Source organism: Oncorhynchus tshawytscha, linkage group LG18, assembly GCF_018296145.1.
Source record: "Oncorhynchus tshawytscha isolate Ot180627B linkage group LG18, Otsh_v2.0, whole genome shotgun sequence".
Lineage (NCBI taxonomy): Eukaryota > Metazoa > Chordata > Actinopteri > Salmoniformes > Salmonidae > Oncorhynchus > Oncorhynchus tshawytscha.
The window spans coordinates 32,194,740-32,212,802 of record NC_056446.1 but is presented as its reverse complement, the minus strand read 5'-3'; the positions used below and the strand labels follow the sequence as shown (position 1 = coordinate 32,212,802).

General features: G+C 45.7%; 1 protein-coding gene across 7 annotated transcripts in view; it reads right to left on the bottom strand.

Annotated features, from left to right (window-relative positions):
* Positions 1-12,648, bottom strand: part of LOC112217993 (myelin transcription factor 1-like protein) — a 124,923-nt gene extending 112,275 nt beyond the window's left edge. For 6 of the 7 annotated variants that reach the window (XM_042300946.1, XM_042300950.1, XM_042300948.1 and 3 more), the window contains exon 1: positions 11,758-12,010. The gene's annotated coding sequence lies outside the window, so the exon portion shown is untranslated. Of the gene's footprint in view, positions 1-11,757; positions 12,011-12,204 lie in introns of those variants that run through there. The other variant, XM_042300947.1, reaches the window with a different exon arrangement.
* Between the last annotated feature and the right edge of the window lie 5,415 nt (positions 12,649-18,063).

Sequence of the window (18,063 nt, the reverse complement as noted above, 5' to 3'; positions counted from 1 at the left end):
CTCTCCCTCTCCTTCACTCTCCCTCTCCTTCACTCTCCATCACTCTCCCTCTCCATCACTCTCCCTCTCTTTCACTCTCCCTCTCCTTCCCTCTCCATCACTCTCCCTCTCCATCACTCTCCCTCTCCTTCACTCTCCATCACTCTCCCTCTCCATCACTCTCCCTCGCCTTCACTCTCCATCACTCTCCCTTTCCTTCCCTCTCCATCACTCTCCCTCTCCTTCACTCTCCCTCTCCTTCCCTCTCCCTCTCCTTCCCTCTCCATCACTCTCCCTCTCCTTCACTCTCCCTCTCCTTCCCTCTCCATCACTCTCCCTCTCCTTCCCTCTCCCTCTCCTTCACTCTCCCTCTCCTTCACTCTCCCTCTCCTTTCCTCTCCTTCACTCTCCTTCACTCTCCATCACTCTCCCTCTCCTTCACTCTCCCTCTCCTTCCCTCTCCATCACTCTCCCTCTCCTTCACTCTCCATCACTCTCCCTCTCCATCACTCTCCCTCTCCATCACTCTACCTCTCCTTCACTCTCCATCACTCTCCCTCTCCTTCACTCTCCTTCCCTCTCCACCACTCTCCCTCTCCTTCACTCTCCATCACTCTCCCTCTCCTTCACTCTCCTTCACTCTCCTTCCCTCTCCTTCACTCTCCCTCTCCTTCCCTCTCCATCACTCTCCCTCTCCTTCACTCTCCATCACTCTCCCTCTCCTTCACTCTACCTTTCCTTCCCTCTCCTTCACTCTCCCTCTCCTTCCCTCTCCATCACTCTCCATCTCTTTTACTCTCCCTCTCCTTCACTCTCCATCACTCTCCCTCTCCTTCCCTCTCCCTCTCCATCACTCTCCCTCTCCTCCTCACTCTCCTTCCTTCCTCTCTATCTCTCTCTCTCTCTCCTGCCCTTTCCCTGTCCTTCCCTCTCCCTCTCCCCCACCTCTCCCTCTCCTTCTACTTTTCCATCTCCTTACCTTTCCCTCTCCCTCTCCTTCTCCCTCTCCTTCCAGCTTCGTCTCCTTCCAGCTTCCTCTCCTTCCAGCACCCTCTCCATCTCCTCCCCGATCCACCCCTTTCCCCCTCCCTCTCCCTTCACCTCTCCCTCTCCTTTCCCTTCCCTCTCCTTCTCCTTTATTTTCTCTCTCCTTCACTCTCCCTCTCACTCTCATTTTCCCGCTCCCTCTCCTTCCCTCTCCTTCTCCTCCCCTCTTCCTCTCCCTCCACCTCTTAATCTCCTTCACTTCCTTCTCCTTGCCTCTCCTTCTCCTTCTCCCTCTCCCTCTCCTTCCCTCTCCCTCCATCTCTCATTCCCTCTCCTTCTCCCTCTCCTTCTCCCTCTCCTTCCCTCTCGCCCACCTTCCCCCTTCCTCTCCCTCCACCTCTCCCTCTCATTCCCTTCCCTTCCCTCTCCATCCTTCTCCTTCCCTTGGGTTTTCCTTCCTTCCCTCTCCCTCCATCTCTCATTCCCTCTCCCTCCATCTCTCATTCCCTCTCCCTCCATCTCTCATTCCCTCTCCCTCCATCTCTCATTCCCTCTCCCTCCATCTCTCATTCCCTCTCCCTCCATCTCTCATTCCCTCTCCCTCCATCTCTCATTCCCTCTCCCTCCATCTCTCATTCCCTCTCCCTCCATCTCTCATTCCCTCTCCCTCCATCTCTCATTCCCTCTCCTTCCCTCTGCTTCTCCCAGTATGGCCTGTTCACTGTGAAATAGTCTCAACGCCGTGTGTCTGAGGTGTGTGTGTGTGTGTGTGCAAGTGTGTGTGTGAATGTGTGTGTGCATATCTGTACTTGTGTGTGTGTGTTATAAATAATACCTCTCTCCCACTCTATGACTCACACTTTGAGTCGGCTTGGTGAAGGCTCCTAGTGTCTGGAAATAAACCCTAGAGCAAACTAATAATTCTCTCTTTGCTTCCATCCGGTAGTGTGTGTTTGTTTGTGTGTGCACATGTGTGTTTGTATGTGTGTGTGTGTGTGTGTGTGTGTGTGTGTGTGTGTGTGTGTGTGTGTGTGTGTGTGTGTGTGTGTGTGTGTGTGTGTGTATGGGTGTATATGTGTGTGTACATGTGTGTGAGTGTACATGTGTGTGTATGAGTATGTGTGTGTGTATGAGTGTATATGTGTGTATGTGAGTGTGTGTGTATGTGCGTATATGAGTGTGTGTATGGGTGTATATGTGCAGGTATATGCGTGTGTATATGTGTTATATGAGTGAGTGTGTGTGTGTGTGTGTGTGTGTGTGTGTGTGTGTGTGTGTGTGTGTGTGTGTGTGTGTGTGTGTGTGTGTGTGTGTGTGTGTGTGTGTGTGTGTGTGTGTGTGTGTGTGTGTGTGTGTGTGTGTGTGTGTGTGTGTGTGTGTGTGTGTGTGTGTGTGTGTGTGTGTGTGTGTGTGTGTGTGTGTGTGTGTGTGTGTGTGTGTGTGTGTGTGTGTGCATAGTTTTGTAATCCCACACACACCATTGATTGTTATGAGATAATGAGATTTGATAGATTTTTTGGCAAGGCTTCAGCTGCAGTGGTCTTGTCTTTGATCTGATTTAGGCCAGAGAGAGAAGCATTTCCCTCTGCCAAGTTGACGGTGTAACACTGGCCAAGAATAAACAGAGCATAGCAAATAAAAGGTCATTGAGCCTAGAGGACCGCTGTGACCATGGGGTAACAAACTAAACATCTGTGTATATTGGGGGATGGTGTTATTGAAGTGTAATTATAATGTAATTTGGTTTGGGTGCAGTTTCCGTTGAATTCTGTGAATGGTTACACTAAAATAACTAGAATACAATTGCTGAATGAGAAAGCAAACACACACACACACACACACACACACACACACACACACACTGTCTCGTTGTCCACTGCGACCAGTACTTAGTAATCAGTCTACGGAATCCAAGGGTGAGAGGTTATCTCACTCAGGGTTTAATGTAATCAATAGCCTGTGAAGTAATGGTTCACTACTGTTGACTACAGGCCTTTCTGTCAGTCACTACAAAGAGCCTTTCTCTTTCTTAGCTCAATTCACATAACCACCCAGGAACATAACCACCCATGAACATAACCACCCATGAACATAACCACTCATGAACACAACCACCCAGGAACATAACCACCCATGAACATAACCACCCATGAACATAACCACCCAGGAACATAACCACTCATGAACATAACCACCCATGAACATAACCACTCATGAACATAACCACTCATGAACACAACCACCCATGAACATAACCACCCATGAACCTAACCACCCATGAACATAACCACTCATGAACATAACCACTCATGAACATAACCACCCATGAACATAACCACTCATGAACATAACCACTCATGAACACAACCACCCATGAACATAACCACCTATGAACACAACCACCCATGAACACAACCACCCATGAACATAACCACCCATGAAAAGACTAATAGTCTTCAGCAGGTACACTGCATTTGGATTAGGGTGCCATTTGGGACAAAGATGAATATGATATTGTTTTTTTTCTACAGTACTTTCTCCTATCTATGAGACATTGTGTGGCTCTGGTTTCAGACAAGCCATTGGTATGCAGGCCAAGGGCCCTTTGGATCCCGTTCTGCACCACAGGACTGAGTGGCATTTCTGGTTCATTTCACTGAATAGTCACATGTGTTTTGATTTGATATCCAAAATGAGGAAGCAGGGAAAATAGGCCTACAGTCAGTGTGGAACCAAGTGACATGTAGTATTTGGATGAGACGGCTTCTGCCTGTTAAGTATGCAGAGGAGGATTAATCCTTCACCTTGGCTCTGTTTGGCTCTCCTCCCAACGGCCTTGCTAAAGGACAAGAGAGAGAGAGAGAGAGAGAGAGACAGAGAGAGAGAGAGAGAGAGACAGAGAGAGAGAGACAGAGAGAGAGAGACAGAGAGAGAGAGAGAGAGAGAGAGAGAGACAGAGAGAGAGACAGAGAGAGAGAGACAGAGAGAGAGAGAGAGAGACAGAGAGAGAGAGAGAGAGAGAGAGAGAGAGAGAGAGAGAGAGAGAGACAGAGAGAGAAGAGAGAGAGAGAGAGAGAGAGAGAGAGAGAGAGAGAGAGAGAGAGAGACAGAGAGACAGAGAGAGAGACAGAGAGAGAGAGAGAGAGAGAGAGAGAGAGAGAGAGAGAGAGACAGAGACAGAGAGAGACAGAGAGAGAGAGAGAGAGAGAGAGCTGGGTGATTGTTTCCTGGTCTTGGGCCATACTGAGAACAGCACATCAGAGTGTGAGTTGTGAGGGGAGGAGGGAGAGTAATGGGAGGAGGGAGAGTGATGGGAGGAGGGAGAGTGATGGGAGGAGGGGGTGAGTGTGAGGGCAGGAGGGAGAGTGATGGGAGGAGGGAGAGGGATGGGAGGAGGGTAAGTGATGGGAGGGGAGGAGGGAGAGTGATGGGAGGAGGGAGAGTGATGGGAGGAGGGAGAGATGGGAGGAGGGAGTGGGGAGGAGGGTGAGTGATGGGAGGAGGGAGAGTGATGGGAGGAGGGAGAGTGAGGGGGGAGGAGGGTGAGATGAGGGGGGAGGAGGGAGAGTGATGGGAGGAGGGAGAGTGATGGGAGGAGGGAGAGTGATGGGAAGAGGGTGAGTGAGGGGAGGAGGGAGAGTGATGGGATGGGAGGGAGAGTGATGGGAGGAGGGAGAGTGATGGGAGGAGGGAGAGTGAGGGGATGGGAGGGAGAGTGATGGGAGGAGGGAGAGTGATGGGAGGAGGGAGAGTGATGGGAGGAGGGAGAGTGAGGGGAGATGCTGGGAAAGACCTCATGTTTTTTTTTTTTATTGAGTCAGATAAGCCTATATGATCAAACTAAATTAAATCAGATACAATTTTCTTTGTCACACGCGTCGTAAACAATGGGTGTCGACTATCAGTGAAATGCTTACTTACGGGTGCTTATCCAACAATGCAGAGTTAAATTAAATAGTGAAATGAGGAATAAATACACAGTGAATAACAATTAACAATAATGAGTAAAAATAACATGGCTACAAACACGAGTCGATGTGCAGTGGTACGAGGTAGGTAGCTTTGACTGTACATGTAGGTAGGGGTAAAGTGACTAGGTAACAGGATAGATAGACAGTAACAGCAGTATACTGTAGGTAGGGGTAAAGTGACTAGACAACAGGATAGATAGACAGTAACAGCAGTATACTGTAGGTAGGAGTAAAGTGACTAGACAACAGGATAGATAGACAGTAACAGCAGTATACTGTAGGTAGGGGTAAAGTGACTAGACAACAGGATAGATAGACAGTAACAGCAGTATACTGTAGGTAGAGGTAAAGTGACTAGGTAACAGGATAGATAATAGACAGTAACAGCAGTATACTGTAGGTAGGGGTAAAGTGACTAGGTAACAGGATAGATAATAGACAGTAACAGCAGTATACTGTAGGTAGGGGTAAAGTGACTAGGTAACAGGATAGATAGACAGTAACAGCAGTATACTGTAGGTAGAGGTAAAGTGACTAGGTAACAGGATAGATAATAGACAGTAACAGCAGTATACTGTAGATAGAGGTAAAGTGACTAGGTAACAGGATAGATAATAGACAGTAACAGCAGTATACTGTAGGTAGAGGTAAAGTGACTAGGTAGCAGGATAGATAATAGACAGTAACAGCAGTATACTGTAGGTAGAGGTAAAGTGACTAGGTAACAGGATAGATAATAGACAGTAACAGCAGTATACTGTAGGTAGAGGTAAAGTGACTAGGTAACAGGATAGATAGACAGTAACAGCAGTATACTGTAGGTAGAGGTAAAGTGACTAGGTAACAGGATAGATAATAGACAGTAACAGCAGTATACTGTAGGTAGGGGTAAAGTGACTAGGTAACAGGATAGATAATAGACAGTAACAGCAGTATACTGTAGGTAGGGGTAAAGTGACTAGGTAACAGGATAGATAGACAGTAACAGCAGTATACTGTAGGTAGGGGTAAAGTGACTAGACAACAGGATAGATAGACAGTAACAGCAGTATACTGTAGGTAGGAGTAAAGTGACTAGACAACAGGATAGATAGACAGTAACAGCAGTATACTGTAGGTAGGGGTAAAGTGACTAGGTAACAGGATAGATAGACAGTAACAGCAGTATACTGTAGGTAGGAGTAAAGTGACTAGACAACAGGATAGATAGACAGTAACAGCAGTATACTGTAGGTAGGGGTAAAGTGACTAGGTAACAGGATAGATAATAGACAGTAACAGCAGTATACTGTAGGTAGGGGTAAAGTGACTAGGTAACAGGATAGATAATAGACAGTAACAGCAGTATACTGTAGGTATGGGTAAAGTGACTAGACAACAGGATAGATAATAGACAGTAACAGCAGTATACTGTAGGTATGGGTAAAGTGACTAGGTAACAGGATAGATAGACAGTAACAGCAGTATACTGTAGGTAGGGGTAAAGTGACTAGGTAGCAGGATAGATAATAGACAGTAACAGCAGTATACTGTAGGTAGGGGTAAAGTGACTAGACAACAGGATAGATAGACAGTAACAGCAGTATACTGTAGGTAGGGGTAAAGTGACTAGGTAACAGGATAGATAGACAGTAACAGCAGTATACTGTAGGTAGGGGTAAAGTGACTAGGTAGCAGGATAGATAATAGACAGTAACAGCAGTATACTGTAGGTAGGGGTAAAGTGACTAGGTAACAGGATCGATAATAGACAGTAACAGCAGTATACTGTAGGTATGGGTAAAGTGACTAGGTAGCAGGATAGATAATAGACAGTAACAGCAGTATACTGTAGGTAGGGGTAAAGTGACTAGGTAACAGGATAGATAATAGACAGTAACAGCAGTATACTGTAGGTAGGGGTAAAGTGACTAGGTAACAGGATAGATAATAGACAGTAACAGCAGTATACTGTAGGTATGGGTAAAGTGACTAGACAACAGGATAGATAATAGACAGTAACAGCAGTATACTGTAGGTAGGAGTAAAGTGACTAGACAACAGGATAGATAATAGACAGTAACAGCAGTATACTGTAGGTAGGGGTAAAGTGACTAGGTAACAGGATAGATAATAGACAGTAACAGCAGTATACTGTAGGTAGGGGTAAAGTGACTAGACAACAGGATAGATAATAGACAGTAACAGCAGTATACTGTAGGTAGGGGTAACGTGACTAGACAACAGGATAGATAATAGACAGTAACAGCAGTATACTGTAGGTATGGGTAAAGTGACTAGGTAACAGGATAGATAGACAGTAACAGCAGTATACTGTAGGTAGGGGTAAAGTGACTAGGTAGCAGGATAGATAATAGACAGTAACAGCAGTATACTGTAGGTAGGGGTAACGTGACTAGACAACAGGATAGATAATAGACAGTAACAGCAGTATACTGTAGGTAGGAGTAAAGTGACTAGGTAGCAGGATAGATAATAGACAGTAACAGCAGTATACTGTAGGTAGGGGTAACGTGACTAGACAACAGGATAGATAATAGACAGTAACAGCAGTATACTGTAGGTAGGGGTAACGTGACTAGACAACAGGATAGATAATAGACAGTAACAGCAGTATACTGTAGGTAGGGGTAAAGTGACTAGGTAACAGGATAGATAATAGACAGTAACAGCAGTGTACTGTAGGTAGGGGTAAAGTGACTAGGTAGCAGGATAGATAATAGACAGTAACAGCAGTATACTGTAGGTAGGGGTAACGTGACTAGACAACAGGATAGATAATAGACAGTAACAGCAGTATACTGTAGATAGGGGTAAAGTGACTAGGTAACAGGATAGATAATAGACAGTAACAGCAGTATACTGTAGGTAGGGGTAAAGTGACTAGGTAGCAGGATAGATAATAGACAGTAACAGCAGTATACTGTAGGTAGGGGTAACGTGACTAGACAACAGGATAGATAATAGACAGTAACAGCAGTATACTGTAGATAGGGGTAAAGTGACTAGGTAACAGGATAGATAATAGACAGTAACAGTAGTATACTGTAGGTAGGGGTAACGTGACTAGACAACAGGATAGATAATAGACAGTAACAGCAGTATACTGTAGGTAGGAGTAAAGTGACTAGGTAACAAGATAGATAATAGACAGTAACAGCAGTATACTGTAGGTAGGGGTAAAGTGACTAGGTAACAAGATAGATAATAGACAGTAACAGCAGTATACTGTAGGTAGGGGTAAAGTGACTAGGTAGCAGGATAGATAGACAGTAACAGCAGTATACTGTAGGTAGGGGTAAAGTGACTAGGTAACAAGATAGATAATAGACAGTAACAGCAGTATACTGTAGGTAGGGGTAACGTGACTAGACAACAGGATAGATAATAGACAGTAACAGCAGTATACTGTAGGTAGGGGTAAAGTGACTAGGTAACAGGATAGATAATAGACAGTAACAGCAGTATACTGTAGGTAGGGGTAAAGTGACTAGACAACAGGATAGATAATAGACAGTAGCAGCAGCACGTGGTGAGTGTGTATGAGTGTGTGTTTTGTATCAGTATGCATGCAGGATGCCTATGTGTGCCATGTGTGCTGTTGTAAAAGACCCTCAGCAAGACCTTAACATGTCCCCTGTTGGTACCATGAGTACTCTGTGCCTCTTGATTGTCTCAGTGTAAAATGTAACCCGGTGTTTGTCTATTCAGCATGCAACCTGGGAAGGAACTCTCAGGTCTTTCTCTCTTTCTCTTTCTCTCTCCTCTCTCTCTCTTTCTCTCTCTCTCTCGCTCTCTCTCTCTGTCCCCGTTGCTCCCTCTCTCTCTCTCTCTCTCTCTCTCTCTCTCTCTCGCTCTCCCTATCCCCCTCTCTCTGTATATATATGTATAGTATAGACATCATTCAAGTTGTTTGCAGATTCCTGATGGCTTGGTCAAGTTCATGATCAACATTACTGGATGTACACACTATGGTTGCCATGTGAAGTTATTATTGGATAGGAGCAGGACCTTGTCCGTCTCAGGCATGACAGCCTTATTACTTCTGTTCAGCCCCTGTCTTTATTGCTGATTCAATGCACCCATTAGAAACAGACAGAATTAGATAAGAGGTACCATGTTCATTCACTAGAAGGACATACCATGTTCAACCACAACAACCCTCGGAGAAGCAGAGAGAAGGACAGGCCAAAACCATGGACTCATTCCGTACAAAAGGTAAATTGGTCTCTTCCAATTGGTCTCTTCCATTCTATTGATGTGGTTCTCAAAAGTGGTTTTCAAGGGCTGCATTTTTTTTAAAAGTGTGGCTGTGTCTTTCGAATTGTTTTATCAATCTATTTATATAAATCAGCATCATCGTCATTGTCATCGTCATGATTGGGGAGTAACTGATTGTAATCTGATTACATTATTTTGTTACTGTAATCAGTTAAGTTACCAGCGCAAATATTTGAATCGGATTACAGATACTTTTCTGTAAATGATAATTATTTCTTGGATTACTTTTAAATTCAGAATGGATGTTTGCATCATCATCACCACCACCAGCACCATCATCATCATCAACAGCCACAGCCACAGCAGCAGGAGATTGAACAATGCCTCAAGCCTTTATGAAGTCTAATTCACAAGTATATTTTAAAGTATCCTCTCTATGCTGGATTCATTCAAGTGTGTGTGTGTGTGTGTGTGTGTGTGTGTGTGTGTGTGTGTGTGTGTGTGTGTGTGTGTGTGTGTGTGTGTTTGTCTGCTAAATGACTAAAATGTCAATGTAAATGTGTGTGATCAGGCCTCAATAATCAGTGTGTGTTTGTCTCTCTCTGTGTGTGTGTGTGTATGTGTGTGTGTGTGTGTTGGTGCGTGTGTGCATGCGCGCGTGCGTGTGTGTGTGTGCGCATGTTTGTGTGAGCAGACAGCCCAACAGAAGCCTGTCTGGCTAATAGCATGACATGATTCATCTGTCTGTCTGTCTGTCTGTCTGTCTGTCTGTCTGTCTGTCTGTCTGTCTGTCTGTCTGTCTGTCTGTCTGTCTGTCTGTCTGTCTGTCTGTCTGTCTGTCTGTCTGTCTGTCTGTCTGTCTGTCTGTCTGTCTGTCTGTCTGTCTGTCTGTCTGTCTGTCTGTCTGTCTGTCTGTCTGTCTGTCTGTCTGTCTGTCTGTCTGTCTGTCTGTCTGTCCAATATGAGAAGCTCAAGCTAGGGTTCTCCTCCTATACCAACCCCAGCAGATCCCATAGGTTCACAAACTATGATTGAAGAGTTAAGCCCCCATCCACATCTGTCCAGGAAGACAGGGCAGGCAGACAGACATTTGTCAGGCAGATGTAAAAGCCATGTTAAATACTGTTAATTAATACAATGAATAAAAATTCTGAGAATACATGAAGAAATATAATATAATGTGAAATAAATCTGCCTCATCCTCAACCATCAATTCTAACTTCCCATCGTTTAACCGCCCATGCAGAAACACTAATTCCATTGCTGAGATTTGTTTTGAAAACAGGCATATAGTACACAGCATAACATTTCAGCGTAGGTGTGAATATCAAGAAAGTGTTTTCTGTATTAAACATAGTCCTTATTTACCATAGATGGTGGTTGCCTCTGAGTACTCCCCGACGCCCTGCATTACGAGGATATTTTTGACCCCTTTTTAATGCAACTATATTGTAGAAGTTCATTGAGCACGTCTCGGTCGACTGAAACGGGACGATCCACAGGTCAAGAGATCTCAGAAGCCACCCCATAAGTTCCAATCATAAATTCATAAGTGGCATATTAACATGCTACACACGACGCGTACGGGATACCATAGCAACTGACAGACCATTCAAGTCAAACCTGTGACCATATGATTCACTGTATTGTCAAACTACCAAAGATGTATATGTTTTTTCTGGACTGCTCAATACTACAATAACCTTAGTTCAAGTATGTATATTTTTGCCCACGCTCAAGAAAGAATGGCCGACTTAAATGCATTGCTACTTCCAATGTGTGGTCACTCCTCCGTCCTGGGTTAATATAGGAGGATATTTTGATTAGAATTCAAATCAAACTGACATTTATTTCAGATAGTAGTAGCAATAATACATTATGTAAACAGCTGTCTTTTTGAATCCTATTTTGTGTTTCTATCAAACACAGGCATCTCTCTTTACTAAAGAGTGTATGTCAGTTTTGCTATTTTAGTCTTGCATTTAACAAACAGTAGCTTTCAAAAGACACTAAATTTGACAATTCATGTGTTTGTGGTCACTGATGGATAGACATAGTTGTGTATTACAATATGTGAGGCTTCCAGTATAAGTATCAGTGTTGCTCATACTAGTAGTGTCCATCATTGTGGGACCCATCAAAGCAGTGTTCAGATAAACTTTAGTGGTAGCATCATACCTCACGCTCTAACAAACACACTGATATAGGCACAGTGTTTCTATGTAGATCCAATGTATCATACTTTTAAAAGTAGAAACTGCTTCCTAAACATGCCAAAAATATATAAGCCTTATGGACTACGTCCATCTCCCCTAACTCACAGTAAGTGGCATTTTTGTCATTAGAGAAAAGTAGCGCCATGCCAAAATCCCTTCGGAGTTAGCAAGAAAGGCATTTCACTGTACTTGTGCATGTGACATTAAAAGTTGAAACTTGAGATGTTGTCAACATTATGTGCTGGAATGTTCCCCACAGCCCTAGTCTCACTATTCAAAGTTAAGTAGCCATGCACTACTTTCAGAAGAGAGAAAGAATCAAAAGTGACATGACACAACCACAATATAGAACAAGAGCAAGCAAAGTGTAGAAAGAAACCTACTGAGATGGCGACGGTAAAGCTCTCTCTTAGCTTCCTCTCTTCCAGTTGTCTGAAAGTCAGTCTGCAACCGGTCTCCTTCTCCCTCTCCCTCTCCCTCTCTCTTCCTTTCTTCACTCTCTTTCTCTCGCCTCCCTCCCTCTTCCTCTCCCCCTCTCTTCCTCTGCTTCTCTCCTTCCTTTCTTTCACTATTTCTTTGTCACTGTCGTCAGAGTCAGGGTGTTCTGCTCATTCCTGTAGCACTTAAGACATGGAGGGAGAGAATGGAAGAAGAGGGGAGCAGCAGCCACTTTAGAGAAGGGAGGGAGGGAGGGGCGCGATGGAGACACATACAGACAGGGAAGAGGGAGGGGGAAACAGGCAGCGTCTGTGAGGGAGGGAGCGAGAGAGAGAGAGCTCCTGTTCGAACGTAGCACTGCAGCAGAACACAACCCAGAGAGGAAGACTTACCCTCTCGCCGCACCCCAACCACCGTCGGCTCTCCAGACAACCATGGCAGACCCCCAGAGGAACCAACGACGACGACTGCTGCCCTCAGACAGACAGACAGACAGAGTTGAGAGAGAGAGAGAGAGAGAAAGAGAGAGGGGAAGAAAGACAGAGATGAACCAAGCCAAGCCCACTGCCAAGCCTAGATTATCTGCCTCTCCGAGCCAGCCAACAACACGCCTTCTGTAATCCTATTCCCCTCCTCACTGTCTCTGTCTACACCTCCCTGTCTCTCACTCCGTCTCTCTCACGTCTCTGTCCTGTATAAATTCAGAGCAGTAGACTGTGTGCGGTAGACAGTGTGCGGTAGACAGTGTGCGGCGCAGGCGGCGGTAGCTTGGCTCTCTCGTCACAGAGAGGTTGTGTAGTCTCTGGAGCGGAGCGTGTGCAGCTGTGTGTGCAGTAGAGAGAGATGTGCCAGGCTAGCTAGTGCCTGTGTTTGATGTTGTATTTGGGAATCCACTAGCTAGTTCACATGGGCACACGATGGAAAATATAAGTCAACACCCAGGACTGTTGTGTATGCGAGGACTGTCATTATACATTGGGTGTTCATGCATCATATTTCAATTCCCTCTGTTAGTGGTGTTGAAATATAGTTTTTGGTTGCTAATTAGTAGTACAGGATTATTGCTACTTAAAATGGTAATCCGCAGTTGAAACAAGTGTTTTCCTTGCCACTGTTTTGGTAAAAAGCTGAGGGATGGGGCTGGAGAAATGTAAGCGCTCTCAAATTCATAGACAGAGCTATGGATGCAAGGACTGACCATGTTTGTTTACATTTACTTTGCTTACAAACATTGGAGTAAAACAAGCTTCTATGTTGGCTTCTGATGGGGTACGAAAGTTTAACTTAGCTCAACGGGCATTTGTAAGTTATATTCTTCAATAACCAATGAGTATACATTTCATTAATTTAATAGGTCCAAAAATGGATGTACCAACTGCGGATTGCCCCTTTAAGGAAATATAGCTCCATCAGCTCCACAGTGTAGGCTACAGCTGTGAACTCTAGACAGCTCCTGGTGCTGAAATAGTGTACAGCTCCTGGTGCTGAAACTAGTGGACATCTCCTGGTGCTGAAACTAGTGGACAGCTCCTGGTGCTGAAACTAGTGGACAGCTCCTGGTGTTGAAACTAGTGGACAGCTCCGGGTGCTGAAACTAGTGGACAGCTCCTGGTGTTGAAACTAGATGACAGCTCCTGGTGTTGAAACTAGTGGACAGCTCCTGGTGTTGAGACTAGTGGACAGCTCCTGATGTTGAGACTAGTGGATAGCTCCTGGTGTTGAAACTAGTGGACAGCTCCTGGTGTTGAAACTAGTGGACAGCTCCTGGTGTTGAGACTAGTGGACAGCTCATGGTGTTGAGACTAGTGGACAGCTCCTGGTGTTGAGACTAGTGGACAGCTCCTGGTGTTGAGACTAGTGGGCAGCTTCTGGTGTTGAAACTAGGGGACAGCTCCTGGTGTTGAGTCTAGTGGACAGCTCTTGGTGTTGAAACTAGTGGAGAGCTCCCAGCTCCCCTGTTCCACTCTACTGACAGACCCTGGTGCTGAACCACTGAACCAACCAATCATGTCAACAGAGCAGAGCACTGAAAACAACCATTAAATCTCAGCACTCTCAAGGGAGCGAGACAACAGCAGCTAGACTACAGGGTTGTGTTCCCTTAGAGCAGGGTTTGAGCTGAGGTGGTCAGTATACAGTAGAATAGTGAGAATCTGGGATTTGCGTTGGTTGTGTCTAATGGCAGCTGTCGGAGAAATGCCATTCTAATCACATTAACGGGCTTAATCAGTTAATTACCAGCAGGGAAATGTCACAATGGTGAACAGCAAATGAAGAGACTAATTAATGGAAAGGGAAACAGACAAAATCTCCTGAAAACAGAGGTTGGATGGTCCAACTGTGAAAGTGATGAAAAGGTTTGACTTTATCTGCTTGGCCTCACTACCCCCTTCACTACACCAATGAACAGCCATTTTGACTGCAACATTCTAACAGTGTAATACATTTCATATGTGCTATGGGAAAAATTATAATTTGATTGTCTTTATGAAAGTCTTGGGTAACGTTAAAATATTATTATTATATACACTACCGGTCAAACGTTTAGGAACACTGACTCATTCAAGCGTTTAACTTTATTTTACTATTTTCTACATCGTAGAATAATAGTGAAGACATCAAACTATGAAATAACATATATGGAATCATGCAGTAACCAAAAAAGTGTTAAACAAATCTAAATATATTTTATATTGGATAATCTTCAAATAGCCACCCTATGCCTTGATAACAGCTTTGCACACTCTTGGCATTCTCTCAACCAGCTTCATGAGGTAGTCACCTGGAATGCATTTCAATTAACACATGTACCTTGTTAAAAGTTAATTTGTGGAATTTTGTTTGAGTCAATCAGTTGTTTGTGACAAGGTAGGGGGGTATACAGAAGACAGCCCTATTTGGTAAAAGGCCGAGTCCATATTATGGCAAGAACAGCTCAAATTAGCAAAGAGAAAAGACAGTCCATCATTACCTAAAGACATGAAGGTCAGTCAATAAGGAAAATTTCAAGAACTTTGAACATTTCTTCTAGTGCAGTAGCAAAAAACATCAAGCACTATGATGAATCTGGCTCTCATAAGGACCGCCACAGGAAAGGAAGACCCAGAGTTACCTCTGCTGCAGAGGAGAAGTTCATTAGAGTTACCAGCCTCAGAAATTGCAGCCCAAATAAATAACAGACAAGAAACAGACACATATCAACATCAAATGTTCAGAGGAGAATCAGGCCTTCATGGTCCAATTGTTGCAAAGAAACTACCATTAAAGGACACTAATAATAAGAAGAGCCTTGCTTGTGCCAAGGAACACAAACAATAAATGTTAGACTGGTGGAAATCTGTCCTTTGGTCTGATGAGTCCAAATTTGAGATTTTTGGTTCCAACCACCGTATCTTTGCGAGATGTGATGTGGGTGAACTGATGATCTCCGCATGTCTATTTCCACCATAAAGCATGGAGGAGGAGGTGTTATGGTGTGGGGGTGCTTTGCTGGTGACACTGTCTGTGATTTATTTAGAATTCAAGGCACACTTAACCAGCATGGCTACCACAGCATACTGCAGCAATAGGCCATCGCTTCTGGTTTGGGCTTAGTGGGATTATCAGTTCTTTTTCAACAGTACAATGACCCAACACACCTCCAGGCTGTGTAAGGGCTATTTGAACAAGAAGGAGAGTGATGGAATGCTGCATCAGAAGACATGGCCTCCACAATCTCCTGACCTCAACCCAATTGTGATGGTTTATGAGTCGGACCGCAGAGTGAAGTAAAAGCAGCCAACAAGTGCTCAGCATATGTGGGAACTCCTTCAAGACTGTTGGAAAAGCATTCCAGGTGAAGCTGATTGAGAGAATGCCAAGAGTGTGCAAAGCTGTCATCAAGGCAAAGGGTGTTTAACACTTTTTTGGTTACTACATGATTCCATAAGTGTTATTTCATAGTTTTGAAGTCTTCAATGTTACTATACAACGTAGAAAATAGTAAAAAATTAAGAAAAACCCTATAATGAGTGTTACACCCTGATCTGTTTCACCTGTCTTTGTGATTGTCTCCACCCCCCTCCAGGTGTCATCCATTCTCCCCATTATCCCCTGTGTATTTATACCTGTGTTCTCTGTTTGTCTGTTGGCAGTTTGTCTTGTTTATCAAGCCAACCAGCGTTTTTGTGTCAGCTCCTGCTTTCCCCAGTCTCTCTTTTCTCGTCCTCCTGGTTTTTGACCCTTGCCTGTCCTGACCCTGTACCCACCCGTCTGACCACTCTGCCTGACCATGAGCCTGTAATAAACATTGTTTCTTCGACACGGTCCGCATCTGGGTCTTACCTTGATACCTGATAGTACGAGCTTGCCATGACTGACCCAGCAGACCCGGGCCAGCTGCGCAACACCATCTCCACCCAGGGAGCCCCCATCGGTATGCACGAGGAATTGCTTTGTGGTCTTATGGAGGGGGTCCAAACATTGAAAGCCATGACCGGGCGTTGGACAGTTTGCTGGAGCAAATCCACGGGTTGTCTGGGAGGCAACCTACCACGGTGGTAACCCCACAACTCCTCAGAGACTCAGCTGCTAGCAGTGCCGTCTCATTGGTCACTCCACCTTGTCAGGAGCCCCGCTTACCTCCTCTGGAATGCTTCAATGGAGAGCCGAGCACCTGTCGGGCGTTCCTAGCTCAGTGTGCCCTCATCTTCGAGCTTCAGCCCTCCTCCTTCCCCTTGAATCGCTCCAAGATAGCCTACCTCATCATGCTGATGTCCGGGAGGTCTCTCACCTGGGCTACTGCCATATGGAAACAACATCGGCCCATATGCGCTAGTCTGGAAGGGTTCGTGGGAGAAGTGAGAAAAGTCTTTGATGCCCGTTTCTCTGGGCGAGAGGCCACCTGGAAGTTAATCCAGCTTTGGCAGGACTCACGCAGTGTAGCTGATTATGCATTGGTTTCCGCACGTTGGCAATGGAGAGTGCTTGGAAACAAGAGGCACTGTTCAATATGTTCCTGCACGGTGTCACGGAGGTGGTCAGGACGAGCTTGCAGCCCGGGAGTTACCTACGGAGCTCGATTCCCTTATGGCTTTGAACATCTGTATCGATGGGCGATTACGGGAACGACAGAGGGAGAGGAATTTGGATTGCGCTAACATGCCCAGGGATCCCGCCTTGCCTCTGAGTCATTCCGGAAGCTCCCGACGGTCTCGCTGCCGAGAGAACCCGAGGCTTCCCGACCTGTCCCGAGAGCTGCCGAAGACGACCTAGTCACCGGTTCCTGAGCCTATGCCTCTAGGCAGAGCTGGGCTGTCGCCTGCAGAACGGCAATACAGGATTGACACGAAGAGTTGTCTGTATTGCGGGACTCTTGGTCATTTCGCATCCTCTTGTCCATTAAAGAAACAAGGCTCACCGGTAGGAGCAAATGCTCTGGTGGGCCATATGGAGAATGTTCCTGCTTCCCCTGCTAGCACCCCCTTTCATGCCATTCTGCTGTGGGGAATCTCTCCAGGTTTTCTTTGACTCTGGGGCCGACGAGAACTTTTTGGAAGCTACCCTGGCGTCCGAGCTGAACATCCCCACTCAGCCCCTCTCCATTCCCATGGACGTTAGAGCGCTGGACTGGCGATCAATAGACTGAGTCACCCACAAAACACTTCCATCAACCTACGGGTGTCGGGGAAGCACAGCGAGGTTATCCTGTTCCTGCTCATCAATTCCCCTCTGATTCCCGTGGTATTGGGATTTTCCTGGCTTCAACAACACAATCCTCTCATTAACTGGTCTACTGGTGCCATCATGGGCTGAAGCCCGTTCTGCCACGCCCATTGCCTGAAGTCAGCACAACCTGCCCCGGGACGTCTTCCTGGGGCTCGGAAGGTGCCCCAGACCTCTCCACCATCCCCACGGAGTACCAGGACCTCTGGGAGGTGTTCAGAAATGCCCGGGCCATGTCACTTCCTCCGCACCGACCCTATGACTGCGTGATTTACCGTCTCCCTAGCACCACACCACCCCAGACGTCTGTACTCTCAGTCGGGACCGGAGACCAAGGCTACCTACATTGGGGACTCCCTAGCTACTGGATTTATCCATCTCTCTTCCTCTACCGCTGGCGAAGGGTTCTTCTTCGTGGAGAAAAATGACAAGACCCTGTGCCTGTGCATTGACTACCGGGGACTCAATGACATTGCGGTTAAGAACTGTTACCCGCTACCACTCATCTCCTCAGCCTTCAAGCCGTTCCAGAGGGCCACTGTGTTTTC